The 21,671-nt window shown below is 45.2% G+C and overlaps 1 pseudogene; it reads left to right on the forward strand.

The window, feature by feature from the left end:
• The first annotated feature begins 4,778 nt into the window (after positions 1-4,778).
• On the forward strand, positions 4,779-5,827 carry LOC147972608 (uncharacterized; annotated as a pseudogene).
• The last annotated feature ends 15,844 nt before the right edge of the window (positions 5,828-21,671 follow it).

Below are 21,671 nucleotides of genomic sequence, written 5' to 3' on the forward strand. Positions count from 1 at the left end.
AATAAGAACGTGATTGGATGGTTTCATGTAAACATACTTCCCTGTATCATGGTTGAATGAATGATTTATTGGTGGGTTTTCCCCAGGTCAGGACTGTGGGAGTGATATTGGATTCTCTGGTATTCGTTCGGACTACAGTTATGAGGAAATGGGCCGATGCATTTGCCAAGACGGTCCTCAGTTGGCCTCTTCGTGCAGCAAGATGAATGTCTAGCCTTGACCTTTCTTGTCGTGTTCCTTAATTGCTTGTGGGCTGAAGCATTATTTTTTTCTTTGCATGTCCTGGTGCTTTGATGGGTCGTGAGGCGTCGGTTCCATCAATTTGTAAGGTGAGGTTCCAGAATCGTTTAGCCGCGTCTTGCTCCTACTTCATATTGTGGAGTTTATCTGTTTTGCTAAAAATTTGTAGGTAAAATTGCTGAAAAGGAGATAATTAGCCAATCCACAATAAAACGTTCCATTGATTTCTTTTTCTAAAAATTGGTAGCTGAAATTGTCAAAACTGTGTGCTTTTTGTAGCTCTCTTTCCTGCTTCTAGCGCTAAAATATTTCTTTTGCCTCTAGACAAGGATTTTGTAGGTACTGCTTTATGTACACAGAATCATAAATTATTTTAATCATTGTTGAATGTCGTCAGCTATACTGTTGCAACATTTAAGAGGGAAGTCTGCACTTTTGAGTGCCCCATTTTATGGACAACTTGGCCATTTCCTCTGGAAGGGGTCACTCAACTCACAAAGAATAAAGAATAGAGACTGCTTTATCTTTCATGCAATAGTTCAGGTTGGTTGTTCTTAATTTTTCTGTAGTGGTTAATTTGAGAGTAAATTCCGGTTTTTACTATTTTGACATTTTTGACACTAATTACCCCATTTAGCGAGATTTCATCTATTTTACCCAATTTAACAAAAGTTCTGCCACAATTTACCCTGTTTAAAATTTTGTGAGCGTTTTGACCGACAGGTCCCAATTGTCAGGTCCAGCTAGCATGCCACATCGACGGTTTTTTCCTGCCTACTTTCTTCCTGCTGGATTGGTCCTCCCAGCTTCTTCTTGACCGGGACCGGGACCAGCCCGATGGAGATCGCTCGAGTCGCATCCAACGCACAATGCCTGAGTCGGCCGTGAGCCACGCTTGCCTCTAGTCTGTTCTCGCTTGCGTTGCCTACCCCCTATCGATTGCATCGCACGTCCAGGCTTCCAACCCACACACATGTCAGGCTCGCTCGAACCTAGGGTCTGGGATTGTCTGGCAGTGGTGACGATGACGGTGGCGGCGGCGACGAGTGCTGAGCAGCCGGCCATGCGATTTCATACCTCCTCGAGCAGAGGGTTGTATGGCCGCGGCATACCCCGTGGAATCCGATGGCTCTGTCAAGCTCACCGACGCTGGCATAGGCGCGTCCATGTACATGATCCCATGAGGCTGTGCCCAGTTCTTCTTACTACTTTGGCGACATAACAGGGATCCCATGAGCACTCGTGGAGCTATGGCCAAGCAAAACTGTGACATGGCCCGCCCAGCTCAGTGGTAATTCCCTAGGATATGAGATGAAAATGGGTTATCAAAGTAAACTAGTTAGATTTCCCTTCAGTTTGGCCCGCCCAGCTTTTCAAGTGTAGCTCCGCCCATGAGGTTGTGCTCAGTTGATGGCAGGGCTATGGCGATGGCTGGTCCAACAAGCTAGTGAGGTTGGTGAACAAACAAGCCCTCTCAGTCGTACCCCATTCCACAAGATTTTGACCATCTCTATCATAGCAATTTGTGTATCTGAAATTTTCCCGACTCATGCACTAGCCGGCGAGGCGTTTCATTCGGACAGAATTAAGATGCTTATTGAAGATCATGTGTATACATGTCACCCTTCTACAGCGTGTAGGAGCTAAGAAAGGTGAAGACTGACAAGGTGTTTGTGCCGCTGCTTGTGTAGCTTGTCATTGCCACTGCCACTGTTTGGTGTATTCTGTAGCTTGTGTAGTTGTGAACTAGTGAAGCTATCTATATATGTGGTATTATTCGGCTGTACTGTAAGATCCTAGTGCTATCTATAAATGGGAAGCATTATTCAATCCTGTTTTGAATATGTGAATCCAGAGCGGTCTGTAGCCTATATTAATCAGTTTTGACAGTAGTGTGAATCATAAATACGATCTGTTTGACAAACGAGAGATAATTTAACAGCATGATCCATGAATCAGGAGATGAATTGACATCATGACCCAGGGAACAAATAGGCAAAAATAGTTGTCATAACTCAATTTTTTCGCATTTTATTTCCATGATCTGTTGCAAATAATAAAGAATGATCTATTTTATAAATATTAGGAGAATACCATCAACTCCAAAAAAATATTAGACAGGGTAAATTGGCACAACACAATTGGACCTGCCGGTTAGAATGCTCACAAAATATTAAACAGGGTAAATTGTGGCAACACTAATACTAAATGGGGTAAAATGGATGAAATCCTGCTAAATGGGGTAATTAGTGTCAAAATTGTCAAAATAGGGGGTAAAAACCGGAATTTACTCTTAATTTGATTATCTACTTTACCAGAAATAGCAATCATTCCACTGTTTTTAGGTTGGAGGTTCTGATCATTCAGGTTGCAGGATTCAAGGTTTGGTAGTTCAGGTGGGGCAGCAAACATAATTAGCAGTCTGTATGCTTAGGAGAAAATCCCTCTATTAATATTGGGTTGTTGGTTCTGTTTACTGAAATTTTAAAATAGTGGGCCTGGTAAAACACCAATGTTTGTTGTGTGAGTCAATAGGGACTTCACACACAGAATATGCATCACCCTCCATTTAATGGCCTAAAAACACTAGCATGTTTGGATGGAATTTTCATCTATATGTATCAGCCGTGGGCTATTCCAGGAAGAGGGTGATGCATCAGTTGTACAATCATGTGTGCATGTGCTTCTTATTTGAATTTTATAAAATCTAGAGCTACCTTGCAAAACTGTTCTGATTACTATGGAATAAAATCTAAAGCTAGCTTATAATACTGCTTGAAAATAGTTTTGGCTCTTCTCATGTGGGAGTAAGTGGGAGTAATAGGACAGTTTGCATTCCTATTTTTCTTTTCTCAGTATATATACACAATTTTCAGATTCTATTTGTTTGCTGCTGAAGCTGATGTTTTCCTTTTTTCAGAATTGAGTGTGTATGAACAAAGCAATGTAGATTATGTTAATTCCTAGATCCTAATATGCTCTTTCATCTCCAGGTGATTACTTCGAATGGATGTGTGAGGTAATAGAGCTTCCGTCGCCGCCTCCTCATCCTTCTCCGCCCTGCATTCTCACATTTGTTAATGAAAAAATAACCCTGCGTTCTCACATTTGGTATTGAAAAAAAAATATAGGTATTACAGGCATCGCTCTGTGGAAGAAATGGGTGTATGCATTCTAATTTAGTTGCTTGGCCTGCCTGCCTATCTTCCCTGGATGCTTATTTTCTTATGTGTTGCAGGTCATGTCAGGCACCATCTCGTGGTGTGATTCTATTTCAGGACACTTTTTCAGTTGTTAGTTTAGGTGCTTCTGATTTTCTGAATGAGTAGCTACGTAATGTTGAAGATGTTGTGTTCTTATTTTTCGGGCGTTTACTTTGCTTATTCTGCTTCTCCTCGGCCTCCTTCTATTAGTGCAGATCTTCTTTTAAATAGCAGGGACATTCTTTTACTTTTACGAGGGCATATTTTTCCTGGGCCCTGATGGATCTTTTCATATATATTTCAGATATCAGTGGTCCATGTCACAGTATACAAGTGATTAGTACTTAAGCATGACATGGAGAAGCTTGGATACACCATTTAGGACCAGGATATACTCGATCTGGGAGAACATGGGCTTCTTACCACCATCTTTTGTACCCAGTTTATTAGTTTCTCAGCCGCAACAGGCGGCGGTTCTGGCGAACACGATCTATTGTTCATCACTTCATAACCACAATCGCCTATATAATGTATCTGCCAATCTATTTTTCTTGGTAATAACATTGTAAATAATCGATCGTAAGCTTCTTAGAACACTATGTTATCATCACTATTTATGTATGTTGTCTCAGTACATGCCTCACTCTCGCCCTTTGCGCCGTTGGCGCTACGAGTCATCTAGTGGTGTATAAAGGGAGTGGAACAGTGACGTTGCTCCCATGAACTCGATGGCGCAAGAACGCTGAAATGTGACTGAGCATGAACGATCTACACCTGTGATACCTTGGTCACAGAACTTTTAGCAAGGTATAGAAACATAATATTCTCTGTGAATAAAATGGCCGATGATCTTTGATCATGTTCTGTCTCTGTCGAACGTGCCCACTGTCATTCCAGGGTCATTAAAAAAAATTCCTAATAGATCTCGACATATGGTGCTGAAACTGTTGAAAGGAAATGGCATAAGATTTGTCCTCCTTGTTTTAAGTCGAGCCCTTTGATATGTTTCTCTGTTAACCTTTTTTGGCTGGAATAGTGTGTTAAACATGCAACATGTCACGTTATGTGACCGGCGCATCTCATAGGAGATAGTTTTAATAGTTCGATTGTTAGAGGCTTATGTTAATCTCATGTAACTTCTTATCTCTATTTCCTTTCTTGATCTCCAAGATTGTAATCCAAACCGCATGTATGCGCTGTTATGGGAGGTGTGTCCCATCTATTTAACATGAAGCAGTCGGCCTGAGCAAGGCAAGACGTTCCGCTAGTTCGCACATGGAAATCAGAGCCCCATCTCTTCCCATCTACTGAGATCCCATCTACCCGAGCCCAGCCATGTCTTCCTCCTCCTCCTCTGGCGCCTTCCAACCTACCCTCAATGGGTAGGTCACCGAAAGCTAACACGCACGAACTACGTGTTGTGGCGCACGCAGGTCACTCCCCATATGCGTGGCGCTGGTGTCTTCGGCTACGTCGACGGCACCACGCCGGAGCCGGCCAGGCTTCAGGTCACCAAGGACAAGGATGGCAAAGAAAGCTCAGCGCCCAACCCTCTCCACCCGATCTAGGTCAGGGAGGACCAGCAGGTGTTGGGCTACTTGCTCAGCACCCTCTCCAAGGAGGTGCGCTCATCACGGTGACCACGGTCACCACGTCGCTCGCGCTCTGGACCACGTTGGCAGGTATGTTCTCGTCACAGTCCATGAGCCGTGTGAACAATATCAGGACGGCGCTCATCAATGCCCAGAAGGGCAACCAAATGGTCGCCGCCTACTTCGCCTCTCTCCGCGGCCTCGCCGATGAGCTTGCGGCTGCGAGGAAGGCTATCTAAGACGACGAGCTCGTCTCCTACATCATCCACGGGCTCGACGTCGACTACCAGCCCCTCGTCTCCACCCTCGACGCCTGCGTCACGCCGGTCTCCCTCGACGAGCTCTACGCCATGCTCAGCAACTTCGATCAACGCATGGCTCAGTTCAACCACTCGGGCGGCGGTTTCCGCTCCTCCGCCAACGCCACGGTCCGCGGCCGTGGTGGTGGCTCACGTGGCCGTGGCTCTTCCCACAACAAGGGGTGGTCTGGAGGCGGTGGTGGCGGCAACAGTGGCGGCGACAACTCCAACGGCCGCTCTGGTGCATCCTGCGGTCGCCGTGGTGGTGGCCCAAATCGGGCCCGCTCAGAGACGCCCCGCTGCCAAATTTGTGGTAAGCTAGGGCACACCGTGAAGGACTGCTGGTATCGTTATGATAAAGATGATGATGACTCCCAAGATGAAGAAAAGGTGGTCGCCGCGGCTGATGGATCCTACGACGTCGACACAAATTGGTATGTTGATAGTGGTGCCAGTAATCACATAACCAATGAGCTTGAGAAGGTCACGATGAAGGAGAAGTACCGTGAAAAAGATCACATCCACATGGCAAGTGGAGAAGGTATGCAGATTTGTCACATTGGTCATTCTATTTTTCATACCCCTCATCATCCAATTCATCTTAAGAAAATCTTGCATGTCCCTAGTGCCGCTAAAAGTCTTCTCTCTGTCCATAGAATTGCCCTTGCTAATCATGTTTTACTCGAATTTCATCCATACTTCTTTTTTATGAAGGACCAGGCAACGAAGAAGGTTCTCTATCGAGGTAGATGTGTTCGAGGGCTTTACCCATTGATTCCGGAGCTTAGGAGACTCAATAAACAAGCCAATGGTGTTGTCAAAGTCTCATCAACACGGTGGCACGATCGATTAGGGCATGCTGCTTTTTCTTTAGTTGAAAGATTACTTAGGAAAAATAAACTCTCATTTGTTGGTGAGCAAAATGTCGAAACTATTTGTGATTCCTGATTACCATACCCATTATCTACTAGTGTTCCTACCAAATCACTTAAATTATTTCTTTCTGATGTGTGGGGTCCTGCCCCTACTTCTGTTGGTAGACACGAGTATTATGTCAGCTTCATAGATGACTGTAGAAAATTTGTATGGATTTACGTTCTCAAAAAGAGATCCGATGTCTTTCAAGTTTTTCAAAACTTCCAAGCCTTGGTTGAACGAAAATTTGCTAGAAAAATTATTGCAGTGCAATCGGACTGGGGGGGGGGGGTATGAAAAACTCAACTCCCTCTTTCAAACACTTGGCATATCACACCACGTTTCATACCCTCATGCTCATCAACAGAGTGGTTCTGTTGAACGAAAGGACAGACACATAGTTGAAGTTGGGCTAGCCCTCTTGGCAGGGGCCTCCATGCCTCTCAAGTTTTGGGATGAGGCTTTTCTCACCGTTGTTCATATCATCAATATGCTCCCTAGTCGAGTCATCAACAACGAAACTCCGGTAGAAAGACTTCTTCACACAAAACCATACTACAAATCTCTTCGTGTTTTTGGGTGTGCTTGTTGGCCCAATCTTCGCCCATACAACAAAGACAAACTCATGCTACGCTCCAAGCAGTGTGTCTTTCTAAGGTATAGCCCTCAACACAAAGGTGTCAAATGCTTAGATATATCCACTGGTTGCATTTATATATCTCGTGACGTTGTCTTTGATGAAACAAAGTTTCCGTTTGCCACTCTACATCCAAACGTCGGCGCTCGCCTTCAAGAAGAAATTCTTCTTCTACCCACACATCTCAACAGTATTGATCAAGGGGGTCCTAATTATGATGATCAAATGTTGACTAATTCTGCTACTAAAGGTGTGCATGAGTTTTCTGATGATCCTACAGGAGAAAACAACGAAAACGATGTAGAAATCAGTGAAAAAATGCGCCGGCAGACCCATATTCCATGTGTCCTGGTCTGGGAGGCAAATCCTCCTCGGGATCGGCCCCGCAACAGGTGCCCAGTCGATCATCCTTGGGATCAGCACCGGCAGGCATGGCAGACGCGCCAGCGACATCGTCCGCCGTCCGCGTCGCTGTCTCCAGCCCAGTGCGCGACATGCGTCGTCCCTCAATGGCGGCGGCCCGAGTCCTCCTCCACGCCAATCCGCGTCCGGCATGCGGCAGCACGCGGCTCGTCAGGACGGCGCGCGGTTCCGTGACCAGCCGCTCGTGTACAAGCGGCACGACTCGGTTCGCCCACCTGGCGCGGGGCCCAGGCCTGACGCGGGATCCTGCGCGGACTCCAGCACGCACACACGCGTGTCCACGCGCCCGACCGGCGTCCGCTTCAAGGTGGATGCGCCATCAGCAGCCAATGATGAAGCCCCGGGATCCTCTACGCCGACTAGAGAAGCTGCACATGACCAAATTGTCACAGAAGATCCGCCGGGAGCAGATTCTGCTACAGGAGCTTCTGCCCCGGGATTCTCTATGGCTGGTGATCCTGCTGCTGCACCGACACGACGTACACAACTACAACATGGGGTAATACATCCTGTTAATTATAAACACATAACCAAATATGGTATGGTTTGTTCGCCCGGTGAACCCCGTGAACCACATACGCTTGAGGAAGCACTTGGTGATGAAAAGTGGAAGAATGCCATGAACGAAGAATACATGGCACTCAAGAAAAATAAAACCTGACATTTAGTTCCCCCACAGCAAGGTAAATATTTAATTAATTGCAAGTGGGTATTCAGAAACAAAAGGAAATCTAATGGAACCATTGATCGCTATAAAGCTTGGCTCGTTGCAAAGGGTTTTAAACAACGGTATGGCATAGACTATGAGGACACGTTTAGTCCGGTTGTTAAAGCTGCCACTATCCGTCTTGTTTTGTCTGTTGCTGTTTCCAGGGGATGGAGTCTCAGGCAACTTCATGTACATAACGTGTTTCTTCATGGTGTTCTGGAAGAGGAGGTATATATGAAACAACCTCCTGGGATTATAAGTAAAAGTGCACCCTCTTATGTCTGCAAATTGGACAAAGCACTCTATGGCTTGAAACAGGCACCAAGAGCATGGTATTCCCATCTCTGCCACAAAATGCAAAACTTCGTTTTGTTCCTTCAAAGTCTGACACCTCTCTGTTCATCTACAACAAGTCCAATACATGCATATTTGTCCTCATATACATTGATGACATTATTGTAACAAGCTCATCTGAAGAATCCATCACTGGACTGTTGAAAGATTTGAGTGCAGATTTTGCCTTGAAGGATCTTGGAGACTTGCATTATTTTCTTGGGATTGAAGTAAAGAAGCATAAGGATGGACTTCATCTCTCTCAAGAAAAGTATGCGGTTGACTTGGTAAGAAAAGCTGGTTTGCAAGGCCGTAAACCTACACCTACTCCACTATCAAGCTCAGAAAAATTATCTCTCACGCAAGGAACTCTCTTGACTCAAGAGAACAACACAAAATGCAGGAGCCTAGTAGGAGCTCTTTAATACCTCACTCTTACCAGGCCTGATATTTCTTTTGCTCTCAACAAAGTTTGGCAGTTCCTTCATGCACCTACAACTGTCCATTTAACTCATGCAAAAAGGATAGTTCAATATGTCAAAAACACATTAAGAATGGATCTTAATTTCAACAAATCATCTTCTACACTTGTGAGTGCCTTCTCTGATTCTGATTGGGCAGGCCGGTGGTTTTGCTATTTTATTTGGATCCAACTTGATATCATAGTGTGCTCGCAAACAAGCCACAGTCTCTATATCCAGTACCGAGGCAGAATACAAGGCTCTGGCAAATGCCACAGCTGAAATCATATGGGTTCAGTCCATGTTAAAGGAACTTGGTATAAACAGTAAACAAGCTCCTTGTCTATGGTGTGATAACCTTGGTGCTACTTATATCTTAGCTAATCCAGTGTTTCATGCCAGGACTAAACACATTGAGATAAATTTTCATTTTGTCAGAGAAAGTGTTGCTCAGAAGCAACTTGACATTCGTTTTGTGCATTCCCGTGATGAAATTGCAGATCAGTTCACAAAGGCATTGCCTATCAAGAGCTTTGAAAACTTCAAGTATAATCTCAACTTAATAAAGTTATGATTAAGGGAGGGTGTTAAACATGCAACATGTCATGTTATGTGACCAGTGCATCTCATAGGAGATAGTTGAGATAGTTCGGTTGTTAGAGTCTTATGTTTATCTCATGTAACCTCTTATCTCTATCTCCTTTCTTGATCTCCAAGATTGTAATCCAAACCGCATGTATGCGCTGTTATGGGAGGTGCGCCCCATCTATGTAACACGAAGCCGTCAGCCTGAGCAAGGCAAGACGTTCCGCTAGTTCGCACATAGTGCTCTGTCCTTTCATGCGAAATCTCTGCATTTTTTAGTGGAGCCATTTGTTTGAAGTCTGAACATCATCTCCCATGCATGATTGTTCTCATTTGTCTATCATCTCACATATTTGTTCTGATTTGTCCACTATCTAATCTTTAATCAGTTCATGGATAAGATTCTATATTGTCTTGCTCTCGTTCTTGATCCGATTCCATCTTGTGATCTGCACTACTTTTGACCCTTTTTGTTTGGCATCAATTGTTGGAGGTGTAACTAAAATTCAGTGCTCTGGCCATCTTCTGTCAGCAGTTGCTCTTGGTTCTGTTAATTTTTTTGTGGATTTTTATCCATTGTCGGCAATGATGTTAGTACATTTGGACCTTGTATTTTGTTGGCAGTTGGAATCTTAGATCTCAGCATCTGCTGTCAAACGCTTGAAAGGAAATGGTGCAAGTCTAACAATCATCTTGCTTCGTGTTAATCCTCCTTAAGTTTTCCTCTACTTACCTGTGGAATCACATTGATCAGTGTTCAACACTGTCATGTGACGTTTCTGATTTTTTGGAGTGGCACTTTGGAGTTTTTTTAGGGAGTTTGTGCCTTTGAAGTTATTGGTTCTCTTGTTTACCAGTGGATCGTTCTGATTGATTCTTAATCAATGGATGGTGATGGTCTACTGTTTGCTTGCTTTTGGGATGTACCGCTGGATAACTAAGCTGGTGTGAGTTATCCAAAAGTGATTTTAGAGGAAAATGGCTCAAAGCGACAGACCCATTTCACTTAAAATGGAAAGAAAATGATTCAGTTATCCCGTAGTTTCATCTAGGAATTTTCTCTATCTCAAAGTTCCAGCTCTGAATCATCTATGGACAGCTGGTGCTTGGATTGGAAGCAGAAGTATCTTCGTCTCTCCTGCACCTGATCGGTCTTGATAGATTTGAGGGGATAGTTTGAGTCCTCTTCTTGGCAGCAATCATTGGAGACTATGCTGTTGGGAAGGTGCAGTGTCCTAGTAGTAATTTTTTTGCAGTTTAGCAGTATACGCTTTGTGCTACGCATCTGATGTGGCGCTAAGCTGTTTTAGTAGCATATTATTGTGTTTGCTTCATGACTGATATGGTCACTATACGATCCTCGCTTGCACCACAGCTGATACTTACAATAGTCGGGATTACAACATTAATACTCCTTTCATTCAATCCTACAAGTCTCCCTTGTATTTGAATTCTAATTTTGACTACCAACCTAGCAGAGTTTCGTAAACTGGAATAGATGGCCATATCATCTGAATCTCTGCTTAGCTCCTATGGCTACTAGTCATCAACGGCCAAGTGGCAAAAGTAGTCTTGATGAGAAGTGCAAAGTTATCCACTGATCTTTCACCACCGATGTGGTGGTTTTGAAAATCGGAACGGATGGCCTCGATGCTTGAGCATTATATCAAAATTGCTCATATATCTTCTTGCATGCTTCCAAATCCTAGTTTTGCCCGAGTTCCATTTCCAATCACGTCTGGCCATTTCGAGGAAGTATCTAATGACCTCCCTGACATTTCACGCGTAGCAGCAAGATAGACAAGGCTGCCAATGAGGTGACGATAGCGAGTGGGATTAGGAAGAGGGTCACCATCAGAGGCACAAAGATGAACATTGAGCTCCATAGGAGTCGCAACAGTGCGCTCATCACCGAGAGCAGCGCGAGCGAAAAGATCCTAAATATATTTTTCTTGGGTGATGTAGAATCCATCAGAGGTCGAGGAGATCTTAGTCCCAAGAAAATAGCGAAGTGGACCAAGATCAGTCATGAGAAGCTGGTTGCAAAGGCGAGCCTTAACAAAGGCAATTTAGTCAGAGTCGTCACCAGTGATTATCATGTCATCAACATAGAGAAGGAGAAGAGTCCGACCGCAAGGAGACGTGTGAACAAATAACACGGGATCATGATCACTGGGCAAGAAACCAGCGGCAGTCAACACAGAGGCAAAGCGCTCAAACCAGGCACGAGGGGGCCTGTTTAAGACCATAGAGGGAGCAACGAAGTCTGCAGACCATAACATCAGGAGCATAGTACCCGGGTGGTGGCTGCATGCAAACCTCCTCACGCAGCTCGCCATTGAGAAAAGCATTCTGGACATCCAGTTGAGAGATAGACCAGTGACGAACAGAAGCTACAACAAGGAGAGTGCAAACGGTGGTCATGTGAGCCACATGAGCGAATGTCTCATCATAATCGCGTCCCTGCTCATGCTGAAAACCACGGGCCACAATACGAACTTTGTAGTGCTCAAGAGAACCATCGGAGCGAGTCTTAATCTTGTAGACCCACTTGCAGGTGATGGGACGAACACCGGAAGGGACGTGCACCAGATCCCATGTGCCAGAGCGCTCAAGGGCAACAAGCTCTTCGGCCATTGCAAGCTGCCATTCAGGCTGAGTCATGGCAGTCCGATAGGAAGGGGGCTCAGCAATAATAGAGAGGCCGTACTGATCGGAAGAACAGCTATCAGGCAGGGGGCGAGGCCGAGCACAGAGATTATGAACCGGGGAAGGCATGAAGGGAGGTGCACCAGAGGTGGAAGGCGCGTTAGGAGAAGCATCCTCAGTACGAGGGCGGCGAGTATAGTGGAAAGGAAGCGGTGAGAGAGGGCGATGTACTGGAGATGATGGTGGAGAGGTGGGGGAGGAAGATGGGGAAGATGGCGTCGGTGGTGAAGGAGAATGAATGGGAGGTGCAGGAGGAAGAGGGGATACACGAGGCACATAGCAGGGTGTATCGGGAAGGAGAAGAAAAGAAATATCGTCCATAGAGAAGTTCGAGAAAGAAGGACGTACGATGTGGGTAGTAGGAGCGAGACTCGTCAAAGGTCACATCACGTGAGATGCGCAAGCGATGACCAGCAGGATCCCAATAGCGATAGCCCTTGTGCTCATCACTGTACCCATGGAAAACACACTCAACCGACTGAGCAGTCAGTTTGGTGTGTTCTCGCGGGGCAAGAAGGACATAGCATACACATCCAAACATACGAATGGCCGAGTAGTCAGGAGAATGACCAGTGAGACACTTCATAGGAATACCACCCTGCAGGGCAGTCGATGGCTGAATGTTGATGAGGTAGGTGGATGCAGAAACAGCCTCAACCCAAAAGTGGGGTGGAAGGGAAGCGGCAATCATCAGCGCACGATCCATCTCAAGCAAATGACGATGCTTACGTTCCGCAACGCCATTCTGAGCATGAGCACCAGGGCAAGAGAATTGGGCAAGAGTACCCTGTTCCACGAGAAAACCACGCAACAGCTGGGAGATAAACTCTACAGCGGAGTCAGCACGAAAAGTACGAATAGGTGTGGCAAATTGGGTGTGAACCATGGCAGCAAAACATTTGTATATAGAGAGAACCTCGCTACGAGATTTCATGAAGTAGAGCCATGTGTAGCGAGAGAAATCATCAATAAAAAAACATAGTAGCGATGACCATCTTTCGAATCAAAGGGGCCGGAACCCAAACTTTAGAATGAACTAAGTCAAAAGGACACCGAGATACAGATTCACTGGTAGGATAAGGTAACTGGGTCTGTTTTCCAAGTCTACAACCATTACAATGTAAAGAAACATCTCCAGATACAGACCCCAAGAGACCCTAACGCACTAAGGATGACAAGCGAGAGCCACAGATGTGACCAAGGCGATGATACCACTGCTGGAAGGATGCAGACGAGGAGGCAGCTAGAGCATAAGAGCTGGCAGAAGTGGTGGCAGCGGAAGAAACACAAAGCTAGTCAACCTCCCAAAGGCCCTCTGACTCATGGCGCCAGGGGCCAACACCAACCAAAGCCTTGGTGCGATGATCCTGAATGGAGCAAGAGTCGGTGTCAAGAATGACATGACAACCAGAATTAGTAAGTTGGGCAGCGGAAAAAAGATTCATGGTAAGACGAGGAACATGTGAAACACTCGGAACAAAAAAGGATGGAGTGGAAAGAATACCAAGACTAGCAAAAGGAAGAGATATGCCATCGGCAGTAAGAACATTAATAGGAGAATCAAGAGGGCGAAGAGAAGACAACGCTAAAGAATCAGAGGACATATGAAAGGAATCTCCAGAGTCCAGAACCCACGAAGATATACCTGACGGTGTAGATGTTGGCGGTGTGGTGGAAGCAGTCACAGCAAAAGCTGAACCCGTCGATGAAGAATCAGAGGAAGCCAGGCGCCTGAGCTGTACTATGTCCTGGTTAGTGAGTGACGGAGTCGAGGAAGATCCAGGAGTCCCACTAAAAGAGGAGCTCCTTTGATCTCGCTTCTTCTCACGACAATCAGACTTTGGGTGACCTGGCCGAGAGCAGTAGCCACAGAAGGTGTCACGACGTGACTAGCCCTTCTTAACATAGAGAGGACGACCAACCCCCCTGAAGGTGTGGGCAGGAGCGGTGGAGCAGTGAGACGAGCATAGGACACATGAGTCGGACAACCAACACTGATGGAACCGCAAGCAACCCAGCAGAACAAAGGTGGGTCTCCTCAGCACGAAGCTCAACAAGTACCTCTGAGATAGGAACATAACCACGAGCAAGAAAGTGAGCATGTCGAGGCTCAAATTCGGAGCGGAGGCGAGATAAGAACTCATGAACATGCGAAAACTCCAAGTCGGACTGCATAGTCTGATAGCAGCGGCAAGATCCACAAACAACTGTCCGAAGAGAGTCAAGCTGGCGCCAGATGGCAGAACTCTGTGTGCAGAACTCGTCAACAGATGAGCCACCCTGCTGAAGAGCATGCTCCTGATGCACCATAGACAAATAAAGTGCATCACCAGATGGCTCATAACACTGATAGAGATAAGACCACATCATTGCAACAGTGCCGAGGCCCATGAAGTCCGAAGCAAACTAAGGGAGGACACTCGCAGTGAGAACAACAGCAGCACGGGCATCATCATTGCACCACTGAGTGTAAGAAGACAGATCATCACGGTAGGAGGAAAGAACATCCGAATAAGCGGATAGCTGCTGATCATAAGCATTAACTGCAGCATCATCGAGAGCCTTGGCTGCATCCCGATCAGCCTAAGAAGCATCAGCAGAAAGAACCGGCGGCACAGGCAGGGTAGGAGCCACAGGAGCAACAGGGCATGGCGGACAGGGGACCTCGCCAGAGAGAACACCCCACAGAAGAAGACCACGCATATGGATGCACATGAAGCCCGCAAACTCAGCATAGTTTGTGCCATCAAAGATCACCGAGCATCGAGGAACAACCACATAGCCCGAAGATGACATACTGAGATATTCCTCCCATTTTGGGGGTAGTCAACTAAGGCAGAGGACCTAATCTGGATCGATCGAGATCGAGCGCACGCTCGCTCCCTCGTGCGAACTGCCGAGGCGAGCAGGGGCGAAGCAGGCAGGTGGGGGGGGGTGGTCGGGACTGAAGGAAATATTCCCTAGAGGCAATAATAATGTTATTATTTTATTTCCTTATATCATGATAAATGTTTATTATTCATGCTAGAATTGTATTATCCGGAAACATAATACTTATGTGAATACATAGACAAACTAAACGTCACTAGTATGCCTCTACTTGACTAGCTCGTTAATCAAAGATGGTTATGTTTCCTAACCATAGACATGTGTTGTCAATTGATTAACGGGATCACATTATTAGGAGAATGATGTGATTGACATGACCCATTCCATTAGCTTAGCACCCGATCGTTTAGTATGTTGCTATTGCTCTCTTCATGACTTATACATGTTCCTATGACTATGAGATTATGCAACTCCCGTTTGCCGGAGGAACACTTTGTGTGCTACCAAACGTCACAACGTAACTGGGTGATTATAAAGGAGCTCTACAGGTGTCTCCAAAGGTAAATGTTGGGTTGGCGTATTTCGAGATTAGGATTTGTCACTCCGATTGTTGGAGAGGTATCTCTGGGCCCTCTCGGTAATGCACATCACATAAGCCTTGCAAGCATTGCAACTAATGAGTTAGTTGCGAGATGATGTATTACAAAACGAGTAAAGAGACTTGCCGGTAACGAGATTTAACTAGGTATTGAGATACCGACGATCGAATCTCGGGCAAGTAACATACCGATGACAAAGGGAACAACGTATGTTGTTATGCGGTCTGACCGATAAAGATCTTCGTAGAATATGTGGGAGCCAATATGAGCATCCAGGTTCCGCTATTGGTTATTGACCGGAGACATGTCTCGGTCATGTCTACATTGTTCTCGAACCCGTAGGGTCCGCACGCTTAAGGTTTCGATGACAGTTATATTATGAGTTTATGAGTTTTTGATGTACCGAAGTTAGTTCGGAGTCCCGGATGTGATCACGGACATGACGAGGAGTCTCTAAATGGTCGAGACATAAAGATTGATATATTGGACGGCTATATTCGGACACCGGAAGTGTTCCGGATGATTTCGGAGAAAACCGGAGTGCCGGAGGGTTACCGGAACCCCCCCGGGAGAAGTAATGGGCCTTATGGGCCCTAGTGGAGAGAGAGGGGCGGCCAGGGTGGGCCGCGCGCCCCCTCCCACTCTGGTCCGAATTGGACTAGGAGAGGGGGGCGGCGCCCTCCTTTCCTTCTCCCTCTCCCCCTTCCTTTCCCCTTCCTAGTAGGAGTAGGAAAGAGGGGAGTCCTACTCCTACTAGGAGGAGGACTCCTCCTTGGCGCGCCCTAGGGCCGGCCAACCTCCTCCCCTTGCTCCTTTATATACGGGGGCAGGGGGCACCCCTAGACACAAGTTGATCCACGTGATCGTTTTCTTAGCCGTGTGCGGTGCCCGCTTCCACCATACTCCTCGATAATATTGTAGCAGTGCTTAGGCGAAGCCCTGCGATGGTAGAACATCAAGATCGTCACCATGTCGTCATGCTGACGAAACTCTTCCCCGACACTTTGCTGGATCGGAGTCCGGGGATCGTCATCGAGCTGAACGTGTGCTAAAATTCGGAGGTGCCGTAGTTTCGGTGCTTGATCGGTCGGGCCGTGAAGACGTACGACTAAATCAACCGCGTTGTCATAACGCTTCCTCTGTCAGTCTACGAGGGTACGTAGATCACACTCTCCCCTCTCATTTCTATGCATCACCATGATCTTGTGTGTGCGCAGCAATTTTTTTGAAATTACTACGTTCCCCAATAGTGGCATCCGAGCCTAGGTTTTATGTGTTGATGTTATATGCACGAGTAGAACACAAGTGAGTTGTGGGCGATATAAGTCATACTGCTTACCATCATGTCATACTTTGGTTCGGCGGTATTGTTGGATGAAGCGCCCCGGACCGACATTACGCGTACGCTTACGCGAGACTGGTTCTACCGACGTGCTTTGCACACAGGTGGCTGGCGGGTGTCAGTTTCTCCAACTTTAGTTGAACCGAGTGTGGCTACGCCCGGTCCTTGCGAAGGTTAAAAGAGCACCAACTTGACAAACTATTGTTGTGGTTTTGATGCGTAGGTAAGATTGGTTCTTGCTTAAGCCCGTAGAAGCCACGTAAAACTTACAACAACAAAGTAGAAGACGTCTAACTTGTTTTTGTAGGGCATGTTGTGATGTGATATGGTCAAGACATGATGCTAAATTTTATTGTATGAGATGATCATGTTTTGTAACAGAGTTATCGGCAACTGGCAGGAGCCATATGGTTGTCGCTTTATTGTATGCAATGCAATTGTGCTGTAATGATTTACTTTATCACTAAGCGGTAGCGATAGTCGTGGAAGCATAAGATTGGCGAGACGACAACAATGCTACGATGATGATCAAGGTATCACGCCGGTGACAATGGTGATCATGACGGTGCTTCGAAGATGGAGATCACAAGCACAAGATGATGATGGCCATATCATATCACTTATATTGATTGCATGTGATGTTTATCTTTTATGCATCTTATCTTGCTTTGTTTCACAGTAGCATTTTAAGATGATCTCTCACTAATTATCAAGAAGTGTTCTCCCTGAGTATGCACCGTTGCGAAAGTTCTTCGTGCTGAGACACCACGTGATGATCGGGTGTGATAGGCTCTACGTTCAAATACAACGGGTGCAAAACAGTTGCACACGCAGATTACTCAGGTTATACTTGACGAGCCAAGCATATACAGATATGGCCTCGGAACACGGAGACCGAAAGGTCGAGCGTGAATCATATAGTAGATATGATCAACATAGTGATGTTCACCAATGAAACTACTCCATCTCACGTGATGATCGGACATGGTTTAGTTGATTTGGATCACGTAATCACTTAGAGGATTAGAGGGATGTCTATCTAAGTGGGAGTTCTTTAGTAATATGATTAATTGAACTTAAATTTATCATGAACTTAGTACCTGATAGTATCTTGCTTGTTTATGTTTGATTGTAGATAGATGGCCCGTGCTGTTGTTCCGTTGAATTTTAATGCGTTCCTTGAGAAAGCAAAGTTGAAAGTTGATGGTAGCAATTACACGGACTGGGTCCGTAACTTGAGGATTATCCTCATTGCTGCACAGAAGAATTATGTCCTGGAAGCACCGCTGGGTGCCAGGCCTGCTGCTGGAGCAACACCAGATGTTATGAACGTCTGGCAGAGCAAAGCTGATGACTACTCGATACTTCAGTGTGCCATGCTTTACGGCTTAGAATCGGGACTTCAACGACGTTTTGAACGTCATGGAGCATATGAGATGTTCCAGGAGTTGAAGTTAATATTTCAAGCAAATGCCCGGATTGAGAGATATGAAGTCTCCAATAAGTTATATAGCTACAAGATGGAGGAGAACAGTTCTGTTAGTGAGCATATACTCAAAATGTCTGGGTATAATAATCACTTGATTCAATTGGGAGTTAATCTTCCAGATGATTGCGTCATTGACAGAATTGTCGGATCACTGCCACCTAGCTACAAGAGCTTCGTGATGAACTATAATATGCAAGGGATGAATAAGACTATTCCCGAGCTCTTCGCAATGCTGAAATCTGCGGAGGTAGAAATCAAGAAGGAGCATCAAGTGTTGATGGTCAACAAGACCACTAGTTTCAAGAAAAAGGGCAAAGGGAAGAAGAAAGGGAACTTCAAAAAGAACAGCAAGCAAGTTGCTGCTCAAGAGAAGAAACCCAAATCTGGACCTAAGCCTGAAACTGAGTGCTTCTACTGCAAGCAGACTGGTCACTGGAAGCGGAACTGCCCCAAGTATTTGGCGGATAAGAAGGATGGCAAGGTGAACAAAGGTATATGTGATATACATGTTATTGATGTGTACCTTACTAATGCTTGCAGTAGCACCTGGGTATTTGATACTGGTTCTGTTGCTAACATTTGCAACTCGAAACAGGGACTACGGATTAAGCGAAGATTGGCTAAGGACGAGGTGACGATGCGCGTGGGAAATGGTTCCAAAGTCGATGTGATCGCGGTCGGCACGCTACCTCTACATCTACCTTCGGGATTAGTATTAGACCTAAATAATTGTTATTTGGTGCCAGCGTTGAGCATGAACATTATATCTGGATCTTGTTTGATGCGAGACGGTTATTCATTTAAATCAGAGAATAATGGTTGTTCTATTTATATGAGTAATATCTTTTATGGTCATGCACCCATAAAGAATGGTCTATTCTTATTAAATCTTGATAGTAGTGACACACATATTCATAATGTTGAAGCCAAAAGATGCAGAGTTGATAATGATTGTGCAACTTATTTGTGGCACTGCCGTTTAGGTCATATGGGTATAAAGCGCATGAAGAAACTCCATACTAATGGACTTTTGGAACCACTTGATTATGAATCACTTGGTACTTGCGAACCGTGCCTTATGGGTAAGATGACAAAAACACCGTTCTCCGGTACTATGGAGAGAGCAACAGATTTGTTGGAAATCATACATACAGATGTATGTGGTCCGATGAATGTTGAGGCTCGTGACGGATATCGTTATTTTCTCACTTTCACAGATGACTTAAGCAGATATGGGTATATCTACTTAATGAAACATAAGTCTGAAACATTTGAAAAGTTCAAAGAATTTCAGAGTGAAGTTGAAAATCATCGTAACAAGAAAATAAAATTCCTATGATCTGATCGTGGAGGAGAATATTTGAGTTACGAGTTTGGTGTACATTTGAAACAATGCAGAATAGTTTCGCAACTCACGCCACCCGGAACACCACAGCGTAATGGTGTGTCCAAACGTCGTAATCGTACTTTACTTGATATGGTGCGATCTATGATGTCTCTTACTGATTTACCGCTATCGTTTTGGGGTTATGCTCTAGAGACAGCCGCATTCACGTTAAATAGGGCACCATCAAAATCCGTTGAGACGACGCCTTATGAACTGTGGTTTGGCAAGAAACCAAAGTTGTCGTTTCTGAAAGTTTGGGGCTGCGATGCTTATGTGAAAAACCTTCAACCTGATAAGCTCGAACCCAAATCGGAGAAATGTGTCTTCATAGGATATCCAAAGGAAACTATTGGATACACCTTCTATCACAGATCCGAAGGCAAGACTTTTGTTGCTAAATTCGGAAACTTTCTAGAGAAGGAGTTTCTCTCGAAAGAAGTGAGTGGGAGGAAAGTAGAACTTGATGAGGTAACTGTACCTGCTCCCTTATTGGAAAGTAGTACATCACAGAAACCGGTTTCTGTGACACCTACACCAATTAGTGAGGAAGCTAATGATGATGATCATGAAACTTCAGAACAACATACTACTGAACCTCGTAGATCAACCAGAGTAAGATCCGCACCAGTGTGGTACAGTAATCCTATTCAGGAAGTCATACTACTAGATCATGATGAACCTACGAACTATGGAGAAGCGATCACTACTAGGAAAAACCCTAGCAGTAGCGCTGGTTTTGTGCTCACTAGTAGCGCGGGTAGGCACGCTACTAATAAGGCGCTACCACTACTAGGGAAAAGGCTAGCAGCAGCGCGGGTTTTAGGCCTATCAGCAGCGCGGGTACCCGCGCTACCAATAAGGCGCTACAGCTAACTCTTAGTAGTAGCACTGCCTGTACCCGCGCTACCACTATTGACTATAGCAGCAGCGCTTTTCAGGAACGCGCTGCTATTACTTAGCTGTAGCGATTTCCCGGTCCAGCGCTACTGTTATATCTTTCACCATTTCCCCATTCCGGCTTCGATAAACTGTAATTTCCAGATACTAGGTACTACTAGATATCAATTTCATAAAGCATTATAGGTACTAGGTAGTACTCCCTCGGTTCGAAATTACTCGTCGTGGTTTTAGTTCAAATTTGAACTCAAACCACGACGAGTAATTTGGAACCGAGGGAGTACTAGATAACAATTTCATATATACTCAACATGCATCCTCAAGCAGTACAAGGTGACATCGACGACAATCATCATATTTAGTTCTAGATGATATCGACGACGATCATCATATGTAGTTCTACATGATATCGACGACGATCATCATATGTAGTTCTAGATGATATAGCCACATACACATATGTAGTTCTAGATGATATCACTAGTGCAGAACCGGGCAATAGCACCGGTTTGTAAGGCCCTTTAGTGCCGGTTCCATAACCGGCACTAAAGTGTGGGCACTAAAGGCCCCCCCCTTTAGTACCGGTTCAGCACGAACCGGGGCTAAAGGGAAACCACGTGGCACGAGTCAGCTCCGGGGGCCGGGAGCCCTTTAGTACCGGTTGGTAACACCAACCGGTACTAAATGTTTGTGGGTTTTTTTTTATTTTGTATTTTTCAATAAAATTTGTGTTATCAATTTAATTTAGGATTGTTTTACGTTATAATGAGTTGTAGTCGTCATCATCATTATCATCATCACATATTAATAAATAAATAAACTCTAGCTAGCTAAAAATCATCGTAGTCTTCTAATTACCACTATTTAATCATCATAGTCATTACCGCTAGCTATCTAATCATCACCAACACTGGCTAGCTTAAAGAGGAAACATTCACTTTGTAACAGAAGCAAAGATATCATCGAGTTCAACATAATCATCACCAACATCGAAGTTCAGGACACGGACATGAGACACTAAT

This window comes from Triticum urartu, chromosome 5A, assembly GCF_056163025.1.
Source record: "Triticum urartu cultivar PI428250 chromosome 5A, HENAU_Tu73, whole genome shotgun sequence".
Lineage (NCBI taxonomy): Eukaryota > Viridiplantae > Streptophyta > Magnoliopsida > Poales > Poaceae > Triticum > Triticum urartu.